The sequence below is a fragment of the Leptodactylus fuscus genome, chromosome 5, assembly GCF_031893055.1.
Source record: "Leptodactylus fuscus isolate aLepFus1 chromosome 5, aLepFus1.hap2, whole genome shotgun sequence".
NCBI lineage: Eukaryota > Metazoa > Chordata > Amphibia > Anura > Leptodactylidae > Leptodactylus > Leptodactylus fuscus.
The window spans coordinates 15,749,304-15,765,441 of NC_134269.1; the positions used below are offsets into that span (position 1 = coordinate 15,749,304).

General features: G+C 50.3%; 31 non-coding genes across 31 annotated transcripts; all 31 read left to right on the top strand.

Annotated features, from left to right (window-relative positions):
* The first annotated feature begins 220 nt into the window (after positions 1 to 220).
* On the top strand, positions 221 to 294 carry TRNAI-AAU (transfer RNA isoleucine (anticodon AAU)). Its single transcript has one exon. It is a non-coding gene; the product is annotated as a tRNA-Ile (tRNA).
* Positions 295 to 662: 368 nt separating this feature from the next.
* Positions 663 to 736, top strand: TRNAI-AAU (transfer RNA isoleucine (anticodon AAU)). Its single transcript has one exon. It is a non-coding gene; the product is annotated as a tRNA-Ile (tRNA).
* Positions 737 to 872: 136 nt separating this feature from the next.
* TRNAI-AAU (transfer RNA isoleucine (anticodon AAU)) lies at positions 873 to 946 on the top strand. The gene has a single exon. It is a non-coding gene; the product is annotated as a tRNA-Ile (tRNA).
* A 348-nt stretch (positions 947 to 1,294) lies between these two features.
* Positions 1,295 to 1,368, top strand: TRNAI-AAU (transfer RNA isoleucine (anticodon AAU)). Its single transcript has one exon. It is a non-coding gene; the product is annotated as a tRNA-Ile (tRNA).
* A 137-nt stretch (positions 1,369 to 1,505) lies between these two features.
* TRNAI-AAU (transfer RNA isoleucine (anticodon AAU)) lies at positions 1,506 to 1,579 on the top strand. The gene has a single exon. It is a non-coding gene; the product is annotated as a tRNA-Ile (tRNA).
* Positions 1,580 to 1,927: 348 nt separating this feature from the next.
* Positions 1,928 to 2,001, top strand: TRNAI-AAU (transfer RNA isoleucine (anticodon AAU)). Its single transcript has one exon. It is a non-coding gene; the product is annotated as a tRNA-Ile (tRNA).
* A 137-nt stretch (positions 2,002 to 2,138) lies between these two features.
* On the top strand, positions 2,139 to 2,212 carry TRNAI-AAU (transfer RNA isoleucine (anticodon AAU)). Its single transcript has one exon. It is a non-coding gene; the product is annotated as a tRNA-Ile (tRNA).
* Positions 2,213 to 2,344: 132 nt separating this feature from the next.
* On the top strand, positions 2,345 to 2,418 carry TRNAI-AAU (transfer RNA isoleucine (anticodon AAU)). The gene has a single exon. It is a non-coding gene; the product is annotated as a tRNA-Ile (tRNA).
* Positions 2,419 to 2,997: 579 nt separating this feature from the next.
* Positions 2,998 to 3,071, top strand: TRNAI-GAU (transfer RNA isoleucine (anticodon GAU)). Its single transcript has one exon. It is a non-coding gene; the product is annotated as a tRNA-Ile (tRNA).
* Positions 3,072 to 3,630: 559 nt separating this feature from the next.
* Positions 3,631 to 3,704, top strand: TRNAI-AAU (transfer RNA isoleucine (anticodon AAU)). Its single transcript has one exon. It is a non-coding gene; the product is annotated as a tRNA-Ile (tRNA).
* Positions 3,705 to 4,257: 553 nt separating this feature from the next.
* Positions 4,258 to 4,331, top strand: TRNAI-AAU (transfer RNA isoleucine (anticodon AAU)). The gene has a single exon. It is a non-coding gene; the product is annotated as a tRNA-Ile (tRNA).
* Positions 4,332 to 5,331: 1,000 nt separating this feature from the next.
* TRNAI-AAU (transfer RNA isoleucine (anticodon AAU)) lies at positions 5,332 to 5,405 on the top strand. The gene has a single exon. It is a non-coding gene; the product is annotated as a tRNA-Ile (tRNA).
* A 136-nt stretch (positions 5,406 to 5,541) lies between these two features.
* On the top strand, positions 5,542 to 5,615 carry TRNAI-AAU (transfer RNA isoleucine (anticodon AAU)). Its single transcript has one exon. It is a non-coding gene; the product is annotated as a tRNA-Ile (tRNA).
* A 765-nt stretch (positions 5,616 to 6,380) lies between these two features.
* On the top strand, positions 6,381 to 6,454 carry TRNAI-AAU (transfer RNA isoleucine (anticodon AAU)). The gene has a single exon. It is a non-coding gene; the product is annotated as a tRNA-Ile (tRNA).
* A 1,633-nt stretch (positions 6,455 to 8,087) lies between these two features.
* Positions 8,088 to 8,161, top strand: TRNAI-AAU (transfer RNA isoleucine (anticodon AAU)). Its single transcript has one exon. It is a non-coding gene; the product is annotated as a tRNA-Ile (tRNA).
* Positions 8,162 to 8,529: 368 nt separating this feature from the next.
* Positions 8,530 to 8,603, top strand: TRNAI-AAU (transfer RNA isoleucine (anticodon AAU)). Its single transcript has one exon. It is a non-coding gene; the product is annotated as a tRNA-Ile (tRNA).
* Positions 8,604 to 8,739: 136 nt separating this feature from the next.
* TRNAI-AAU (transfer RNA isoleucine (anticodon AAU)) lies at positions 8,740 to 8,813 on the top strand. Its single transcript has one exon. It is a non-coding gene; the product is annotated as a tRNA-Ile (tRNA).
* A 348-nt stretch (positions 8,814 to 9,161) lies between these two features.
* On the top strand, positions 9,162 to 9,235 carry TRNAI-AAU (transfer RNA isoleucine (anticodon AAU)). Its single transcript has one exon. It is a non-coding gene; the product is annotated as a tRNA-Ile (tRNA).
* A 137-nt stretch (positions 9,236 to 9,372) lies between these two features.
* TRNAI-AAU (transfer RNA isoleucine (anticodon AAU)) lies at positions 9,373 to 9,446 on the top strand. Its single transcript has one exon. It is a non-coding gene; the product is annotated as a tRNA-Ile (tRNA).
* Positions 9,447 to 9,583: 137 nt separating this feature from the next.
* On the top strand, positions 9,584 to 9,657 carry TRNAI-AAU (transfer RNA isoleucine (anticodon AAU)). The gene has a single exon. It is a non-coding gene; the product is annotated as a tRNA-Ile (tRNA).
* A 1,212-nt stretch (positions 9,658 to 10,869) lies between these two features.
* Positions 10,870 to 10,943, top strand: TRNAI-AAU (transfer RNA isoleucine (anticodon AAU)). Its single transcript has one exon. It is a non-coding gene; the product is annotated as a tRNA-Ile (tRNA).
* Positions 10,944 to 11,496: 553 nt separating this feature from the next.
* Positions 11,497 to 11,570, top strand: TRNAI-AAU (transfer RNA isoleucine (anticodon AAU)). Its single transcript has one exon. It is a non-coding gene; the product is annotated as a tRNA-Ile (tRNA).
* Positions 11,571 to 11,706: 136 nt separating this feature from the next.
* TRNAI-AAU (transfer RNA isoleucine (anticodon AAU)) lies at positions 11,707 to 11,780 on the top strand. Its single transcript has one exon. It is a non-coding gene; the product is annotated as a tRNA-Ile (tRNA).
* Positions 11,781 to 11,917: 137 nt separating this feature from the next.
* TRNAI-AAU (transfer RNA isoleucine (anticodon AAU)) lies at positions 11,918 to 11,991 on the top strand. Its single transcript has one exon. It is a non-coding gene; the product is annotated as a tRNA-Ile (tRNA).
* A 137-nt stretch (positions 11,992 to 12,128) lies between these two features.
* TRNAI-AAU (transfer RNA isoleucine (anticodon AAU)) lies at positions 12,129 to 12,202 on the top strand. The gene has a single exon. It is a non-coding gene; the product is annotated as a tRNA-Ile (tRNA).
* A 348-nt stretch (positions 12,203 to 12,550) lies between these two features.
* On the top strand, positions 12,551 to 12,624 carry TRNAI-AAU (transfer RNA isoleucine (anticodon AAU)). The gene has a single exon. It is a non-coding gene; the product is annotated as a tRNA-Ile (tRNA).
* A 368-nt stretch (positions 12,625 to 12,992) lies between these two features.
* Positions 12,993 to 13,066, top strand: TRNAI-AAU (transfer RNA isoleucine (anticodon AAU)). The gene has a single exon. It is a non-coding gene; the product is annotated as a tRNA-Ile (tRNA).
* Positions 13,067 to 13,835: 769 nt separating this feature from the next.
* Positions 13,836 to 13,909, top strand: TRNAI-AAU (transfer RNA isoleucine (anticodon AAU)). Its single transcript has one exon. It is a non-coding gene; the product is annotated as a tRNA-Ile (tRNA).
* Positions 13,910 to 14,257: 348 nt separating this feature from the next.
* TRNAI-AAU (transfer RNA isoleucine (anticodon AAU)) lies at positions 14,258 to 14,331 on the top strand. The gene has a single exon. It is a non-coding gene; the product is annotated as a tRNA-Ile (tRNA).
* A 137-nt stretch (positions 14,332 to 14,468) lies between these two features.
* TRNAI-AAU (transfer RNA isoleucine (anticodon AAU)) lies at positions 14,469 to 14,542 on the top strand. The gene has a single exon. It is a non-coding gene; the product is annotated as a tRNA-Ile (tRNA).
* Positions 14,543 to 15,542: 1,000 nt separating this feature from the next.
* TRNAI-AAU (transfer RNA isoleucine (anticodon AAU)) lies at positions 15,543 to 15,616 on the top strand. The gene has a single exon. It is a non-coding gene; the product is annotated as a tRNA-Ile (tRNA).
* Positions 15,617 to 16,138: the final 522 nt, after the last annotated feature.

The following is a 16,138-nucleotide window of genomic DNA, read 5'->3' on the forward strand; positions in this document are numbered from 1 at the left end:
TCACTTAAAGGCCGGTTAGCTCAGTTGGTTAGAGCGTGGGGCTAATAGCGCCAAGGTCGCGGTTTCGATCCCCATACGGGCCAGCATTTAGCATCGCCAAAGTCCCACAGTGACGTCTTAGTCTCGTTTCAAGGCATTTTGTGTGCAACAGTGACCATCTTGATGGCAGACTGGCAGAAAGCAGGGCTTAGAAAGTGGCAAGTTAAGAATGGCGCTTAATGGCCGGTTAGCTCAGTTGGTTAGAGCGTGGTGCTAATAACGCCAAGGTCGCGGGTTCGATCCCCGTACGGGCCAGCATTTAGCATCGCCAAAGACCCACGGTGACGTCTTAGTCTCGTTTCAAGGCATTTTGTGTGCAAAATTTTGAGAAGCATGGCTCCACATGGCCGTTTGATGGCAGACTGGCAGAAAGCAGGGCTTAGAAAGTGGCAAGTTAAGCATGGCGCTTAATGGCCGGTTAGCTCAGTTGGATAGAGCGTGGTGCTAATAACGCCAAGGTCGCGGGTTCGATCCCTGTATGAGCCAGCCTTTAGCATCGCCAAAGACCTACAGTGGAGTTTTGGTCTCGTTTCAAGGCATTTTGTGTGCAACGTTTGACGTATTGATGGAAGAGTGACAGAAAACCGGGCTCAGAAAACGGTAAGAGAAGCATGGCGCCACATGGCCGGTTAGCTCAGTTGGTTAGAGCGTGGTGCTAATAACGCCAAGGTCGCGGGTTCGATACCCGTACTGGCCAGCCTTTAACATCGCCAAAGACCCACGGTGACGTTTTGTTCTCGATTCAAGGCATTTTTGTGCAAAAGTGATCTTCTTGATGGAAGACTGGCAGAAAGATGGGCTTAGAAAGCGGCAAGTTAAGCATTGCACTTCATGGCCGGTTAGCTCAGTTGGTTAGAGCATGGTGCTAATAACACCAAGGTCGCGGGTTCGATCCCCGTACTGGCCAGCCTTTAGCATCGCCAAAGACCCACGGTGACGTCTTAGTCTAGTTTCAAGGCATTTTGTGTGCAACAGTCACCATCTTGATGGAAGACTGGCAGAAAGCAGGGCTTAGAAAGTTTCAAATTAAGCATGGCACTTAATGGCCGGTTAGCTCAGTTGGATAGAGCGTGGTGCTAATAACGCCAAGGTCGCGGGTTCGATCACCGTATGGGCCAGCCTTCAGCATCGCCAAAGACCCACGGTGATGTCTTAGTCTCGTTTCAAGGCATTTTGTGTGCAACGTTTGACGTATTGATGGAAGAGTGGCAGTAAACCGGGCTCAGAAAGCGGTAAGAGAAGCATGGCGCCACATGGCCGGTTAGCTCAGTTGGTTAGAGTGTGGTGCTAATAACGCCAAGGTCGCGGGTTCGATCCCCGTACGGGCCAGCCTTTAGCATCGCCAAAGACCCACGGTGACGTTTTGGTCTCGTTTCAAGGCATTTTTTGTGCAAAAGTGATCTTCTTGATGGAAGACTGGCAGAAAGATGGGCTTAGAAAGCGGCAAGTTAAGCATTGCACTTCATGGCCAGTTAGCTCAGTTGGTTAGAGCGTGGTGCTAATAACGCCAAGGTCGCGGGTTCGATCCCCGTACGGGCCAGCCTTTAGCATCGCCAAAGACCCACGGTGACGTCTTAGTCTCGTTTCAAGGCATTTTGTGTGCAACAGTGACCATCTTGATGGAAGACTGGCAGAAAGCAGGGCTTAGAAAATGGCAAGTTAAGTATGGCACTTAATGGCTGGTTAGCTCAGTTGGTTAGAGCGTGGTGCTAATAACGCCAAGGTCGCGGGTTTGATCCCCGTACGGGCCAGCCTTTAGCATCGCCAAAGACCCACAGCGGAGTTTTGGTCTTGTTTCAAGGCATTTTGTGTGCAATCTTTGTCGTATTGATGGAAGAGTGGCAGAAAACCTGGCTCAGAAAGCGGTAAGAGAAGAATGGCGCCACATGGCCGGTTAGCTCAGTTGGTTAGAGTGTGGTGCTAATAACGCCAAGGTCGCGGGTTCGATCCCCGTACGGGCCAGTCTTTAGCATCGCCAAAGACCCACGGTGACGTTTTGGTCTCGTTTCAAGGCATTTTTTGTGCAAAAGTGATCATCTTGAAGGAAGACTGGCAGAAAGATGGGCTTAGAAAGCAGCAAGTTAAGCATTGCACTTCATGGCCGGTTAGCTCAGTTGGTTAGAGCGTGGTGCTAATAACGCCAAGGTCGTGGGTTCGATCCCCGTACAGGCCAGCCTTTTAGCAAAGACCCACGGTGACGTCTTAGTCTCGTTTCAAGGCATTTTGTGTGCAACAGTGACCATCTTGATGGCAGACTGGCAGAAAGATGGGCTTAGAAAGTAACAAGTTAAGAACGATGCTTAATGGCCAGTTAGCTCAGTTGGTTAGAGCGTGGTGCTAATAACGCCAAGGTCGCGGGTTCGATCCCCGTACGGGCCAGCATTTAGCATCGCCAAAGACCCACGGTGACGTCTTAGTCTCGTTTCAAGGCATTTTGTGTGCAAAATTTTGAGAAGCATGGCTCCACATGGCTGGTTGATGGCAGACTGGCAGAAAGCAGGGCTTAGAAAGTGGCAAGTTAAGCATGGCGCTTAATGGCCGGTTAGCTCAGTTGGATAGAGCGTGGTGCTAATAAAGCCAAGGTCGCGGGTTCGATCCCTGTACGGGCCAGCCTTTAGCATCGCCAAAGACCTATGGTGGAGTTTTGGTCTCGTTTTAAGGCATTTTGTGTGCAACGTTTGACGTATTGATGGAAGAGTGGCAGAAAACCGGGCTCAGAAAGCGATAAGAGAAGCATAGCGCCACATGGCCGTTTAGCTCAGTTGGTTAGAGCGTGGTGCTAATAACGCTAAGATCGAGAGTTCGATCCCCGTACGGGCCAGCCTTTAGCATCGCCAAAGACCCACGGTGAAGTTTTGGTCTCGTTTCAAGGCATTTTTTGTGCAAAAGTGATCTTCTTGATGGAAGACTGGCAGAAAGATGGGCTTAGAAAGAGGCAAGTTAAGCATGGCACTTTATGGCCGGTTAGCTCAGTTGGTTAGAGCGTGGTGCTGATAACGCCAAGGTCGCGGATTCGATCCCCGTACGGGCCAGCCTTTAGCATCGCCAAAGACCCACACTGACGTTTTGGTCTTGTCTCAAGGCATTTTGTGTGCAATGTTTAACGTCTTAAAGGAAGAGTGGCAGAAAACAGGGCTCAGAAAGCAATAAGAGAAGCATAGCGCCACATGGCCGTTTAGCTCAGTTGGTTAGAGCGTGGTGCTAATAACGCCAAGATCGAGAGTTCGATCCCCGTACGGGCCAGCCTTTAGCATCGCCAAAGACCCACGGTGAAGTTTTGGTCTCGTTTCAAGGCATTTTTTGTGCAAAAGTGATCTTCTTGATGGAAGACTGGCAGAAAGATGGGCTTAGAAAGAGGCAAGTTAAGCATGGCACTTTATGGCCGGTTAGCTCATTTGGTTAGAGCGTGGTGCTAATAACGCCAAGGTCGCGGGTTCGATCCCCATACGGGCAAGCCTTTAGCATCGCAAAAGACCCACAGTGACGACTTAGTCTCGTTTCAAGGCATTTTGTGTGCAACAGTGACCATCTTGATGGCAGACTGGCAGAAAGCAGGGCTTAGAAAGTGGCAAGTTAAGCTTGGCGCTTAATGGCCGGTTAGCTCAGTTGGTTAGAGCGTGGTGCTAATAACGCCAAGGTCGCGGGTTCGATCCCTGTACGGGCCAGCCTTTAGCATCGCCAAAGACCCACGGTGACGTCTTAGTCTCGTTTCAAGGCATTTTGTGTGCAACGTTTGAAGTATTGATGGAAGAGTGGCAGAAAACCGGGCTCAGAAAACGGTAAGCATGGTGCCACATGGCCGGTTAGCTCAGTTGGTTAGATCGTGGTGCTAATAACGCCAAGGTCGCGGGTTCGATACCTGTACGGGCCAGCCTTTAACATCGCCAAAGACCCACGGTGACGTTTTGGTCTCGATTCAAGGCATTTTTGTGCAAAAGTGATCATCTTGATGGAAGACTGGCAGAAAGATGGGCTTAGAAAGTGGCAATTTAAGCATGTCACTTAAAGGCCGGTTAGCTCAGTTGGTTAGAGCGTGGTGCTAATAACGCCGAGGTCGCGGGTTCGATCCCCATACGTGCCAGCGTTTAGCATCGCCAAAGTCCCACAGTGACGTCTTAGTCTCGTTTCAAGGCATTTTGTGTGCAACAGTGACCATCTTGATGGCAGACTGGTAGAAAGCAGGGCTTAGAAAGTGGCAAGTTAAGAATGGCGCTTAATGGCCGGTTAGCTCAGTTGGTTAGAGCGTGGTGCTAATAACGCCAAGGTCGCGGGTTCGATCCCCGTACGGGCCAGCATTTAGCATCGCCAAAGACCCACGGTGACGTCTTAGTCTCGTTTCAAGGCATTTTGTGTGCAAAATTTTGAGAAGCATGGCTCCACATGGCCGTTTGATGGCAGACTGGCAGAAAGCAGGGCTTAGAAAGTGGCAAGTTAAGCATGGCGCTTAATGGCCGGTTAGCTCAGTTGGATAGAGCGTGGTGCTAATAACGCCAAGGTCGCGGGTTCGATCCCTGTACGGGCCAGCCTTTAGCATCGCCAAAGACCTATAGTGGAGTTTTGGTCTCGTTTCAAGGCATTTTGTGTGCAACGTTTGACGTATTGATGGAAGAGTGACAGAAAACCGGGTTCAGAAAACGGTAAGAGAAGCATGGCGCCACATGGCCGGTTAGCTCAGTTGGTTAGAGCATGGTGCTAATAACGCCAATATCGCGGGTTCGATACCCGTACGGGCCAGCCTTTAACATCGCCAAAGACCCACGGTGACGTTTTGGTCTCGATTCAAGGCATTTTTGTGCAAAAGTGATCTTCTTGATGGAAGACTGGCAGAAAGATGGGCTTAAAAAGCGGCAAGTTTAGCATTGCACTTCATGGCCGGTTAGCTCAGTTGGTTAGAGCATGGTGCTAATAACACCAAGGTCGCAGGTTCGATCCCCGTACTGGCCAGCCTTTAGCATCGCAAAAGACCCACGGTGACGTCTTAGTCTCGTTTCAAGGCATTTTGTGTGCAACAGTCACCATCTTGATGGAAGACTGGCAGAAAGCAGGGCTTAGAAAGTGTCAAATTAAGCATGGCACTAAAAGGCCGGTTAGCTCAGTTGGTTAGAGCGTGGTGCTAATAACGCCAAGGTCGCGGGTTCGATCACCGTATGGGCCAGCCTTCAGCATCTCCAAAGACCCACGGTGACGTCTTAGTCTCGTTTCAAGGCAGTTTGTGTGCAACGTTTGACGTATTGATGGAAGAGTGGCAGTAAACCGGGCTCAGAAAGCGGTAAGAGAAGCATGGCGCCACATGGCCGGTTAGCTCAGTTGGTTAGAGTGTGGTGCTAATAACGCCAAGGTCGCGGGTTCGATCCCCGTACGGGCCAGCCTTTAGCATCGCCAAAGACCCACGGTGACGTTTTGGTCTCGTTTCAAGGCATTTTTGTGCAAAAGTGATCTTCTTGATGGAAGACTGGCAGAAAGATGGGCTTAGAAAGTGGCAAGTTAAGCATTGCACTTCATGGCCAGTTAGCTCAGTTGGTTAGAGCGTGGTGCTAATAACGCCAAGGTCGCGGGTTCGATCCCCGTATGGGCCAGCCTTTAGCATCGCCAAAGACCCACGGTGACGTCTTAGTCTCGTTTCAAGGCATTTTGTGTGCAACAGTGACCATCTTGATGGAAGACTGGCAGAAAGCAGGGCTTAGAAAATGGCAAGTTAAGCATGGCATGCCTGGTTAGCTCAGTTGGTTAGAGCGTGGTGCTAATAACGCCAAGGTCGCCGGTTTGATCCCTGTACGGGTCAGCCTTTAGCATCGCCAAAGACCTACAGTGGAGTTTTGGTCTCGTTTCAAGGCATTTTGTGTGCAACGTTTGACGTATTGATGGAAGAGTGACAGAAAACCGGGCTCAGAAAACGGTAAGAGAAGCAAGGCGCCACATGGCCGGTTAGCTCAGTTGGTTAGAGCGTGGTGCTAATAACGCCAAGGTCGCGGGTTCGATAACCGTACGGGCCAGCCTTTAGCATCGCCAAAGACCCACGGTGATGTTTTGGTCTCTTTTAAAGGCATTTTATGTGCAACAGTGATGATCTTGATGGAAGACTGGCAGAAAGATGGGCTTAGAAAGCGGCAAGTTAAGCCTTGCACTTCATGGCTGGTTAGCTCAGTTGGTTAGAGCGTGGTGCTAATAACGCCAAGGTCGCGGGTTCGATCCCCATACGTGCCAGCGTTTAGCATCGCCAAAGTCCCACAGTGACGTCTTAGTCTCGTTTCAAGGCATTTTGTGTGCAACAGTGACCATCTTGATGGCAGACTGGCAGAAAGCAGGGCTTAAAAAGTGGCAAGTTAAGAATGGCGCTTAATGGCCGGTTAGCTCAGTTGGTTAGAGCGTGGTGCTAATAACGCCAAGGTCGCGGGTTCGATCCCCGTACGGGCCAGCATTTAGCATCGCCAAAGACCCACGGTGACGTCTTAGTCTCGTTTCAAGGCATTTTGTGTGCAAAATTTTGAGAAGCATGGCTCCACATGGCCGTTTGATGGCAGACTGGCAGAAAGCAGGGCTTAGAAAGTGGCAAGTTAAGCATGGCGCTTAATGGCCGGTTAGCTCAGTTGGATAGAGCGTGGTGCTAATAACGCCAAGGTCGCGGGTTCGATCCCTGTACGGGCCAGCCTTTAGCATCGCCAAAGACCTATAGTGGAGTTTTGGTCTCGTTTCAAGGCATTTTGTGTGCAACGTTTGACGTATTGATGGAAGAGTGACAGAAAACCGGGTTCAGAAAACGGTAAGAGAAGCATGGCGCCACATGGCCGGTTAGCTCAGTTGGTTAGAGCATGGTGCTAATAACGCCAATATCGCGGGTTCGATACCCGTACGGGCCAGCCTTTAACATCGCCAAAGACCCACGGTGACGTTTTGGTCTCGATTCAAGGCATTTTTGTGCAAAAGTGATCTTCTTGATGGAAGACTGGCAGAAAGATGGGCTTAAAAAGCGGCAAGTTTAGCATTGCACTTCATGGCCGGTTAGCTCAGTTGGTTAGAGCATGGTGCTAATAACACCAAGGTCGCAGGTTCGATCCCCGTACTGGCCAGCCTTTAGCATCGCCAAAGACCCACGGTGACGTCTTAGTCTCGTTTCAAGGCATTTTGTGTGCAACAGTCACCATCTTGATGGAAGACTGGCAGAAAGCAGGGCTTAGAAAGTGTCAAATTAAGCATGGCACTAAATGGCCGGTTAGCTCAGTTGGTTAGAGCGTGGTGCTAATAACGCCAAGGTCGCGGGTTCGATCACCGTATGGGCCAGCCTTCAGCATCTCCAAAGACCCACGGTGACGTCTTAGTCTCGTTTCAAGGCAGTTTGTGTGCAACGTTTGACGTATTGATGGAAGAGTGGCAGTAAACCGGGCTCAGAAAGCGGTAAGAGAAGCATGGCACTTAATGGCCTGTTAGCTCAGTTGGTTAGAGCGTGGTGCTAATAACGCCAAGATCGAGGGTTCGGTCCCCGTACGGGCCAGCCTTTAACATCGCCAAAGACCCAAGGTGAAGTTTTGGTCTCGTTTCAAGGCATTTTTTGTGCAAAAGTGATCTTCTTGATGGAAGACTGGCAGAAAGATGGGCTTAGAAAGAGGCAAGTTAAGCATTGCACTTTATGGCCGGTTAGCTCAGTTGGTTAGAGCGTGGTGCTAATAACGCCAAGGTCGCGGTTTCGATCCCCATACGGGCCAGCATTTAGCAACGCCAAAGTCCCACAGTGACGTCTTAGTCTCGTTTCAAGGCAATTTGTGTGCAACAGTGACCATCTTGATGGCAGACTGGCAGAAAGCAGGGCTTAGAAAGTGGCAAGTTAAGAATGGCGCTTAATGGCCGGTTAGCTCAGTTGGTTAGAGCGTGGTGCTAATAACGCCAAGGTCGCGGGTTCGATCCCCATACGGGCCAGCGTTTAGCATCGCCAAATTCCCACAGTGACGTCTTAGTCTCGTTTCAAGGCATTTTGTGTGCAACAGTGACCATCTTGATGGCAGACTGGCAGAAAGCAGGGCTTAGAAAGTGGCAAGTTAAGAATGGCGCTTAATGGCCGGTTAGCTCAGTTGGTTAGAGCGTGGTGCTAATAACGCCAAGGTCGCGGGTTCGATCCCCGTACGGGCCAGCATTTAGCATCGCCAAAGACCCACGGTGACGTCTTAGTCTCGTTTCAAGGCATTTTGTGTGCAAAATTTTGAGAAGCATGGCTCCACATGGCCGTTTGATGGCAGACTGGCAGAAAGCAGGGCTTAGAAAGTGGCAAGTTAAGCATGGAGCTTAATGGCCGGTTAGCTCAGTTGGATAGAGCGTGGTGCTAATAACGCCAAGGTCGCGGGTTCGATCCCTGTACGAGCCAGCCTTTAGCATCGCCAAAGACCTACAGTGGAGTTTTGGTCTCGTTTCAAGGCATTTTGTGTGCAACGTTTGACGTATTGATGGAAGAGTGACAGAAAACCGGGCTCAGAAAACGGTAAGAGAAGCATGGCGCCACATGGCCGGTTAGCTCAGTTGGTTAGAGCGTGGTGCTAATAACGCCAAGGTCGCGGGTTCGATACCCGTACTGGCCAGCCTTTAACATCGCTAAAGACCCACGGTGACGTTTTGGTCTCGATTCAAGGCATTTTTGTGCAAAAGTGATCTTCTTGATGGAAGACTGGCAGAAAGATGGGCTTAGAAAGCGGCAAGTTAAGCATTGCATTTCATGGCCGGTTAGCTCAGTTGGTTAGAGCATGGTGCTAATAACACCAAGGTCGCGGGTTCGATCCCCGTACGGGCCAGCCTTTAGCATCGCCAAAGACCCACGGTGACGTCTTAGTCTCGTTTCAAGGCATTTTGTGTGCAACAGTGACCATCTTGATGGAAGACTGGCAGAAAGCAGGGCTTAGAAAATGGCAAGTTAAGTATGGCATTTAATGGCTGGTTAGCTCAGTTGGTTAGAGCGTGGTGCTAATAACGCCAAGGTCGCGGGTTTGATCCCCGTACGGGCCAGCCTTTAGCATCGCCAAAGACCCACAGCGGAGTTTTGGTCTTGTTTCAAGGCATTTTGTGTGCAATCTTTGTCGTATTGATGGAAGAGTGGCAGAAAACCTGGCTCAGAAAGCAGTAAGAGAAGAATGGAGCCAAATGGCCGGTTAGCTCAGTTGGTTAGAGTGTGGTGCTAATAACGCCAAGGTCGCGGGTTCGATCCCCGTACGGGCCAGTCTTTAGCATCGCCAAAGACCCACGGTGACGTTTTGGTCTCGTTTCAAGGCATTTTTTGTGCAAAAGTGATCATCTTGAAGGAAGACTGGCGGAAAGATGGGCTTAGAAAGCAGCAAGTTAAGCATTGCACTTCATGGCCGGTTAGCTCAGTTGGTTAGAGCGTGGTGCTAATAACGCCAAGGTCGCGGGTTCGATCCCCGTACGGGCCAGCATTTAGCATCGCCAAAGTCCCACAGTGACGTCTTAGTCTCGTTTCAAGGCATTTTGTGTGCAACAGTGACCATCTTGATGGCAGACTGGCAGAAAGCAGGGCTTAGAAAGTAACAAGTTAAGAACAATGCTTAATGGCCGGTTAGCTCAGTTGGTTAGAGCGTGGTGCTAATAACGCCAAGGTCGCGGGTTCGATCCCCGTACGGGCCAGCATTTAGCATCGCCAAAGACCCACGGTGACGTCTTAGTCTCGTTTCAAGGCATTTTGTGTGCAATATTTTGAGAAGCATGGCTCCACATGGCCGGTTGATGGCAGACTGGCAGAAAGCAGGGCTTAGAAAGTGGCAAGTTAAGCATAGCGCTTAATGGCCGGTTAGCTCAGTTGGATAGAGCGTGGTGCTAATAACGCCAAGGTCGCGGGTTCGATCCCTGTACGGGCCAGCCTTTAGCATCGCCAAAGACCTATAGTGGAGTTTTGGTCTCGTTTCAAGGCATTTTGTGTGCAACGTTTGACGTATTGATGGAAGAGTGGCAGAAAACCGGGCTCAGAAAGCGATAAGAGAAGCATAGCGCCACATGGCCGTTTAGCTCAGTTGGTTAGAGCGTGGTGCTAATAACGCCAAGATCGAGAGTTCGATCCCCGTACGGGCTAGCCTTTAGCATCGCCAAAGACCCACAGTGCAGTTTTGGTCTCGTTTCAAAGCATTTTTTGTGCAAAAGTGATCTTCTTGATGGAAGACTGGCAGAAAGATGGGCTTAGAAAGAGGCAAGTTAAGCATGGCACTTTATGGCCGGTTAGCTCAGTTGGTTCTAGCGTGGTGCTGATAACGCAAAGGTCGCAGATTCGATCCCCGTACGGGCCAGCCTTTAGCATCGCCAAAGACCCACACTGACGTTTTGGTCTTGTTTCAAGGCATTTTGTGTGCAATGTTTAACGTCTTGATGGAAGAGTGGCAGAAAAAAGGGCTCAGAAAGCAATAAGAGAAGTATGGCACCACATGGCCGGTTAGCTCATTTGGTTAGAACGTGGTGCTAATAACGCCAAGGTCGCGGGTTCGATCCCCATACGGGCCAGCCTTTAGCATCGCAAAAGACCCACAGTGACGACTTAGTCTCGTTTCAAGGCATTTTGTGTGCAACAGTGACCATCTTGATGGCAGACTGGCAGAAAGCAGGGCTTAGAAAGTGTCAAATTAAGCATGGCACTTAATGGCCGGTTAGCTCAGTTGGTTAGAGCGTGGTGCTAATAACGCCAAGGTCGCGGGTTTGATCACCGTATGGGCCAGCCTTCAGCATTTCCAAAGACCCACGGTGACGTCTTAGTCTCGTTTCAAGGCATTTTGTGTGCAACGTTTGACGTATTGATGGAAGAGTGGCAGTAAACCGGGCTCAGAAAGCGGTAAGAGAAGCATGGCGCCACATGGCCGGTTAGCTCAGTTGGTTAGAGTGTGGTGCTAATAACGCCAAGGTCGCGGGTTCGATCCCCGTACGGGCCAGCCTTTAGCATCGCCAAAGACCCACGGTGACGTTTTGGTCTCGTTTCAAGGCATTTTTGTGCAAAAGTGATCTTCTTGATGGAAGACTGGCAGAAAGATGGGCTTAGAAAGTGGCAAGTTAAGCATTGCACTTCATGGCCAGTTAGCTCAGTTGGTTAGCGCGTGGTGCTAATAACGCCAAGGTCGCGGGTTCGATCCCCGTACGGGCCAGCCTTTAGCATCGCCAAAGACCCACGGTGACGTCTTAGTCTCGTTTCAAGGCATTTTGTGTGCAACAGTGACCATCTTGATGGAAGACTGGCAGAAAGCAGGGCTTAGAAAATGGCAAGTTAAGCATGGCATGGCTGGTTAGCTCAGTTGGTTAGAGCGTGGTGCTAATAACGCCAAGGTCGCCGGTTCGATCCCTGTACGGGTCAGCCTTTAGCATCGCCAAAGACCTACAGTGGAGTTTTGGTCTCGTTTCAAGGCATTTTGTGTGCAACGTTTGACGTATTGATGGAAGAGTGACAGAAAACCGGGCTCAGAAAACGGTAAGAGAAGCATGGCGCCACATGGCCGGTTAGCTCAGTTGGTTAGAGCGTGGTGCTAATAACGCCAAGGTCGCGGGTTCGATACCCGTACGGGCCAGCCTTTAACATCGCCAAAGACCCACGGTGACGTTTTGGTCTCGATTCAAGGCATTTTTGTGCAAAAGTGATCATCTTGATGGAAGACTGGCTGAAAGATGGGCTTAGAAAGCGACTAGTTAACCATTGTCCTTCATGGCCGGTTAGCTCAGTTGGTTAGAGCGTGGTGCTAATAACCCCAAGGTCGCGGGTTCGATCCCCGTACGGGCCAGCCTTTAGCATCGCCAAAGACCCACGATGATGTTTTGGTCTCTTTTAAAGGCATTTTGTGTGCAACAGTGATGATCTTGATGGAAGACTGGCAGAAAGATGGGCTTAGAAAGCGGCAAGTTAAGCCTTGCACTTCATGGCTGGTTAGCTCAGTTGGTTAGAGCGTGGTGCTAATAACGCCAAGGTCGCGGGTTCGATCCCCGTACGGGCCAGCCTTTAGCATCGCCAAAGACCCACGGTGATGTTTTGGTCTCTTTTCAAGGCATTTTGTGTGCAACAGTGATCATCTTGATGGAAGACTGGCAGAAAGATGGGCTTAGAAAGCGGCAAGTTAAGGATTGCATTTCATGGCCGGTTAGCTCAGTTGGTTAGAGCATGGTGCTAATAACGCCAAGGTCGCGGGTTCGATCCCCGTACTGGCCATCCTTTAGCATCGCCATAGACCCACAGTGACGTCTTAGTCTCGTTTCAAGGCATTTTGTGTGCAACAGTGACCATCTTGATGGAAGACTGGCAGAAAGCAGGGCTTAGAAAGTGGCAATTTAAGCATGTCACTTAAAGGCTGGTTAGCTCAGTTGGTTAGAGCGTGGTGCTAATAACGCCAAGGTCGCGGGTTCGATCCCCATACGTGCCAGCGTTTAGCATCGCCAAAGTCCCACAGTGACGTCTTAGTCTCGTTTCAAGGCATTTTGTGTGCAACAGTGACCATCTTGATGGCAGACTGGCAGAAAGCAGGGCTTAGAAAGTGGCAAGTTAAGAATGGCGCTTAATGGCCGGTTAGCTCAGTTGGTTAGAGCGTGGTGCTAATAACGCCAAGGTCGCGGGTTCGATCCCCGTACGGGCCATCATTTAGCATCGCCAAAGACCCACGGTGACGTCTTAGTCTCGTTTCAAGGCATTTTGTGTGCAAAATTTTGAGAAGCATGGCTCCACATGGCCGTTTGATGGCAGACTGGCAGAAAGCAGGGCTTAGAAAGTGGCAAGTTAAGCATGGCGCTTAATGGCCGGTTAGCTCAGTTGGATAGATCGTGGTGCTAATAACGCCAAGGTCGCGGGTTCGATCCCTGTACGGGCCAGCCTTTAGCATCGCCAAAGACCTACTGTGGAGTTTTGGTCTCGTTTCAAGGCATTTTGTGTGCAACGTTTGACGTATTGATGGAAGAGTGACAGAAAACCGGGCTCAAAAAACGGTAAGAGAAGCATGGTGCCACATGGCCGGTTAGCTCAGTTGGTTAGAGCATGGTGCTAATAACGCCAAGGTCGCGGGTTCGATACCCGTACGGGCCAGCCTTTAACATCGCCAAAGACCCACGGTGACGTTTTGGTCTCGATTCAAGGCATTTTTGTGCAAAAGTGATCTTCTTGATGGAAGACTGGCAGAAAGATGGGCTTAAAAAGCGGCAAGTTAAGCATTGCACTTCATGGCCGGTTAGCTCAGTTGGTTAGAGCATGGTGCTAATAACACCAAGGTCGCGGGTTCGATCTCCGTACTGGCCAGCCTTTAGCATCGCCAAAGACCCACGGTGACGTCTTAGTCTCGTTTCAAGGCATTTTGTGTGCAACAGTCACCATCTTGATGGAATACTGGCAGAAAGCAGGGCTTAGAAAGTGGCAAGTTAAGCATTGCACTTAATGGCCGGTTAGCTCAGTTGGTTAGAGCGTGGAGCTAATAACGCCAAGGTCGCGGGTTCGATCCCTGTACGGGCCAGCCTTTAGCATCGCCAAAGACCCACAGTGGAGTTTTGGTCTCGTTTCAAGGCATTTTGTGTGCAACGTTTAACGTATTGATGGAAGAGTGGCAGAAAACCGGGCTCAGAAAGCCGTAAGTGAAGCATAGCGCCACATAGCCGGTTAGCTCAGTTGGTTAGAGCGTGGTGCTAATAACGCCAAGGTCGAGGGTTCGATCCCCGTACGGGCCAGCCTTTAGCATCGCCAAAGACCCACGGTGACGTTTTGGTCTCGTTTCAAGGCATTTTTTGTGCAAAAGTGATCTTCTTGATGGAAGACTGGCAGAAAGATGGGCTTAGAAAGCGGCAAGTTAAGGATTGCACTTCATGGCCGGTTAGCTCAGTTGGTTAGAGCATGGTGCTAATAACACCAAGGTCGCGGGTTCGATCCCCGTACTGGCCAGCCTTTAGCATCGCCAAAGACCCACAGTGACGTCTTAGTCTTGTTTCAAGGCGTTTTGTGTGCAATCTTTGATGTCTTAATGGAAGAGTGGCAGAAAACAGGGCTTACAAAGCAGTAAGAGAAGCAAGGCACCACATGGCCGGTTAGCTCAGTTGGTTAGAGTGTGGTGCTAATAACGCCAAGGTCGCAGGTTCGATCCCCGTACGGGCCAGCTTTCGGCATCGCCAAAGACCCACGGTGACGTTTTGTTCTCGTTTCAAGGCATTTTGTGTGCAACGTTTGACGTATTGATGGAAGAGTGGCAGAAAACCGGGCTCAGAAAGCGGTAAGAGAAGCATGGCGCCACATGGCCAGTTAGCTCAGTTGGTTAGAGCGTGGTGCTAATAACGCCAAGGTCGTGGGTTCGATCCCCATACGGGCCAGCCTTTAGCATCGCCAAAGACCCACAGTGGAGATTTGGTCTCGTTTCAAGGCATTTTGTGTGCAACGTTTGACGTCTTGATGCAAGAGTGGCAGAAAACCCGGCTCAGAAAGCGTTAAGAGAAGCATGGCGCCACATGGCCGGTTAGCTCAGTTGGTTAGAGCGTGGTGCTAATAACGCCAAGGTCGCGGGTTCGATCCCCGTACGGGCCAGCATTTAGCATCGCCAAAGACCCACGGTGACGTCTTAGTCTCGTTTCAAGGCATTTTGTGTGCAAAATTTTGAGAAGCATGGCTCCACATGGCCGTTTGATGGCAGTCTGGCAGAAAGCAGGGCTTAGAAAGTGGCAAGTTAAGCATGGCGCTTAATGGCCGGTTAGCTCAGTTGGATAGAGCGTGGTGCTAATAACGCCAAGGTCGCGGGTTCGATCCCTGTACGGGCCAGCCTTTAGCATCGCCAAAGACCTACAGTGGAGTTTTGGTCTTGTTTCAAGGCATTTTGTGTGCAACGTTTGACGTATTGATGGAAGAGTGGCAGAAAACCGGACTCAGAAAACGGTAAGAGAAGCATGGCGCCACATGGCCGGTTAGCTCAGTTGGTTAGAGCGTGGTGCTAATAACGCCAAGGTCGAGGGTTCGATACCCGTACGGGCCAGCCTTTAACATCGCCAAAGACCCACGGTGACGTTTTGGTCTCGATTCAAGGCATTTTTGTGCAAAAGTGATCTTCTTGATGGAAGACTGGCAGAAAGATGGGCTTAGAAAGCGGCAAGTTAAGCATTGCACTTCATGGCCGGTTAGCTTAGTTGGTTAGAGCATGGTGCTAATAACACCAAGGTCGCGGGTTCGATCCCTATACTGGCCAGCCTTTAGCATCGCCAAAGACCCACGGTGACGTCTTAGTCTCGTTTCAAGGCATTTTGTGTGCAACAGTCACCATCTTGATGGAAGACTGGCAGAAAGCAGGGCTTAGAAAGTGTCAAATTAAGCATGGCACTTAATGGCCGGTTAGCTCAGTTGATTAGAGCGTGGTGCTAATAACGCCAAGGTCGCGGGTTCGATCCCCGTACGGGCCAGCCTTTAGCATCGCCAAAGACCCACGGTGACGTCTTAGTCTCGTTTCAAGGCATTTTGTGTGCAACAGTGACCATCTTGATGGAAGACTGGCAGAAAGCAGGGCTTAGAAAGTGGCAAGTTAAGCATGGCACTTAATGGCTGGTTAGCTTAGTTGGTTAGAGCGTGGTGCTAATAACGCCAAGGTCGCGGGTTCGATCCCCGTACGGGCCAGCTTTTAGCATCGCCAAAGACCCGCAGTGGAGTTTTGGTCTTGTTTCAAGGCATTTTGTGTGCAATCTTTGACGTATTGATGGAAGAGTGGCAGAAAACCTGGCTCAGAAAGCGGTAAGAGAAGAATGGCGCCACATGGCCGGTTAGCTCAGTTGGTTAGAGTGTGGTGCTAATAACACCAAGGTCGCGGGTTCGATCCCCGTACGGGCCAGCCTTTAGCATCGCCAAAGACCCACGGTGACGTTTTGGTCTCGTTTCAAGGCATTTTTTGTGCAACAGTGACCATCTTGATGGAAGACTGGCAGAAAGCAGGGCTTAGAAAGTGTCAAATTAAGCATGGCACTTAATGGCTGGTTAGCTCATTTGGTTAGAGCATGGTGCTAATAACGCCAAGGTCGCGGGTTCGATCCCCGTACGGGCCAGCCTTTAGCATCGCCAAAGACCCACGGTGATGTTTTGGTCTCTTTTCAAGGCATTTTGTGTGCAACAGTGATCATCTTGATGGAAGACTGGCAGAAAGAT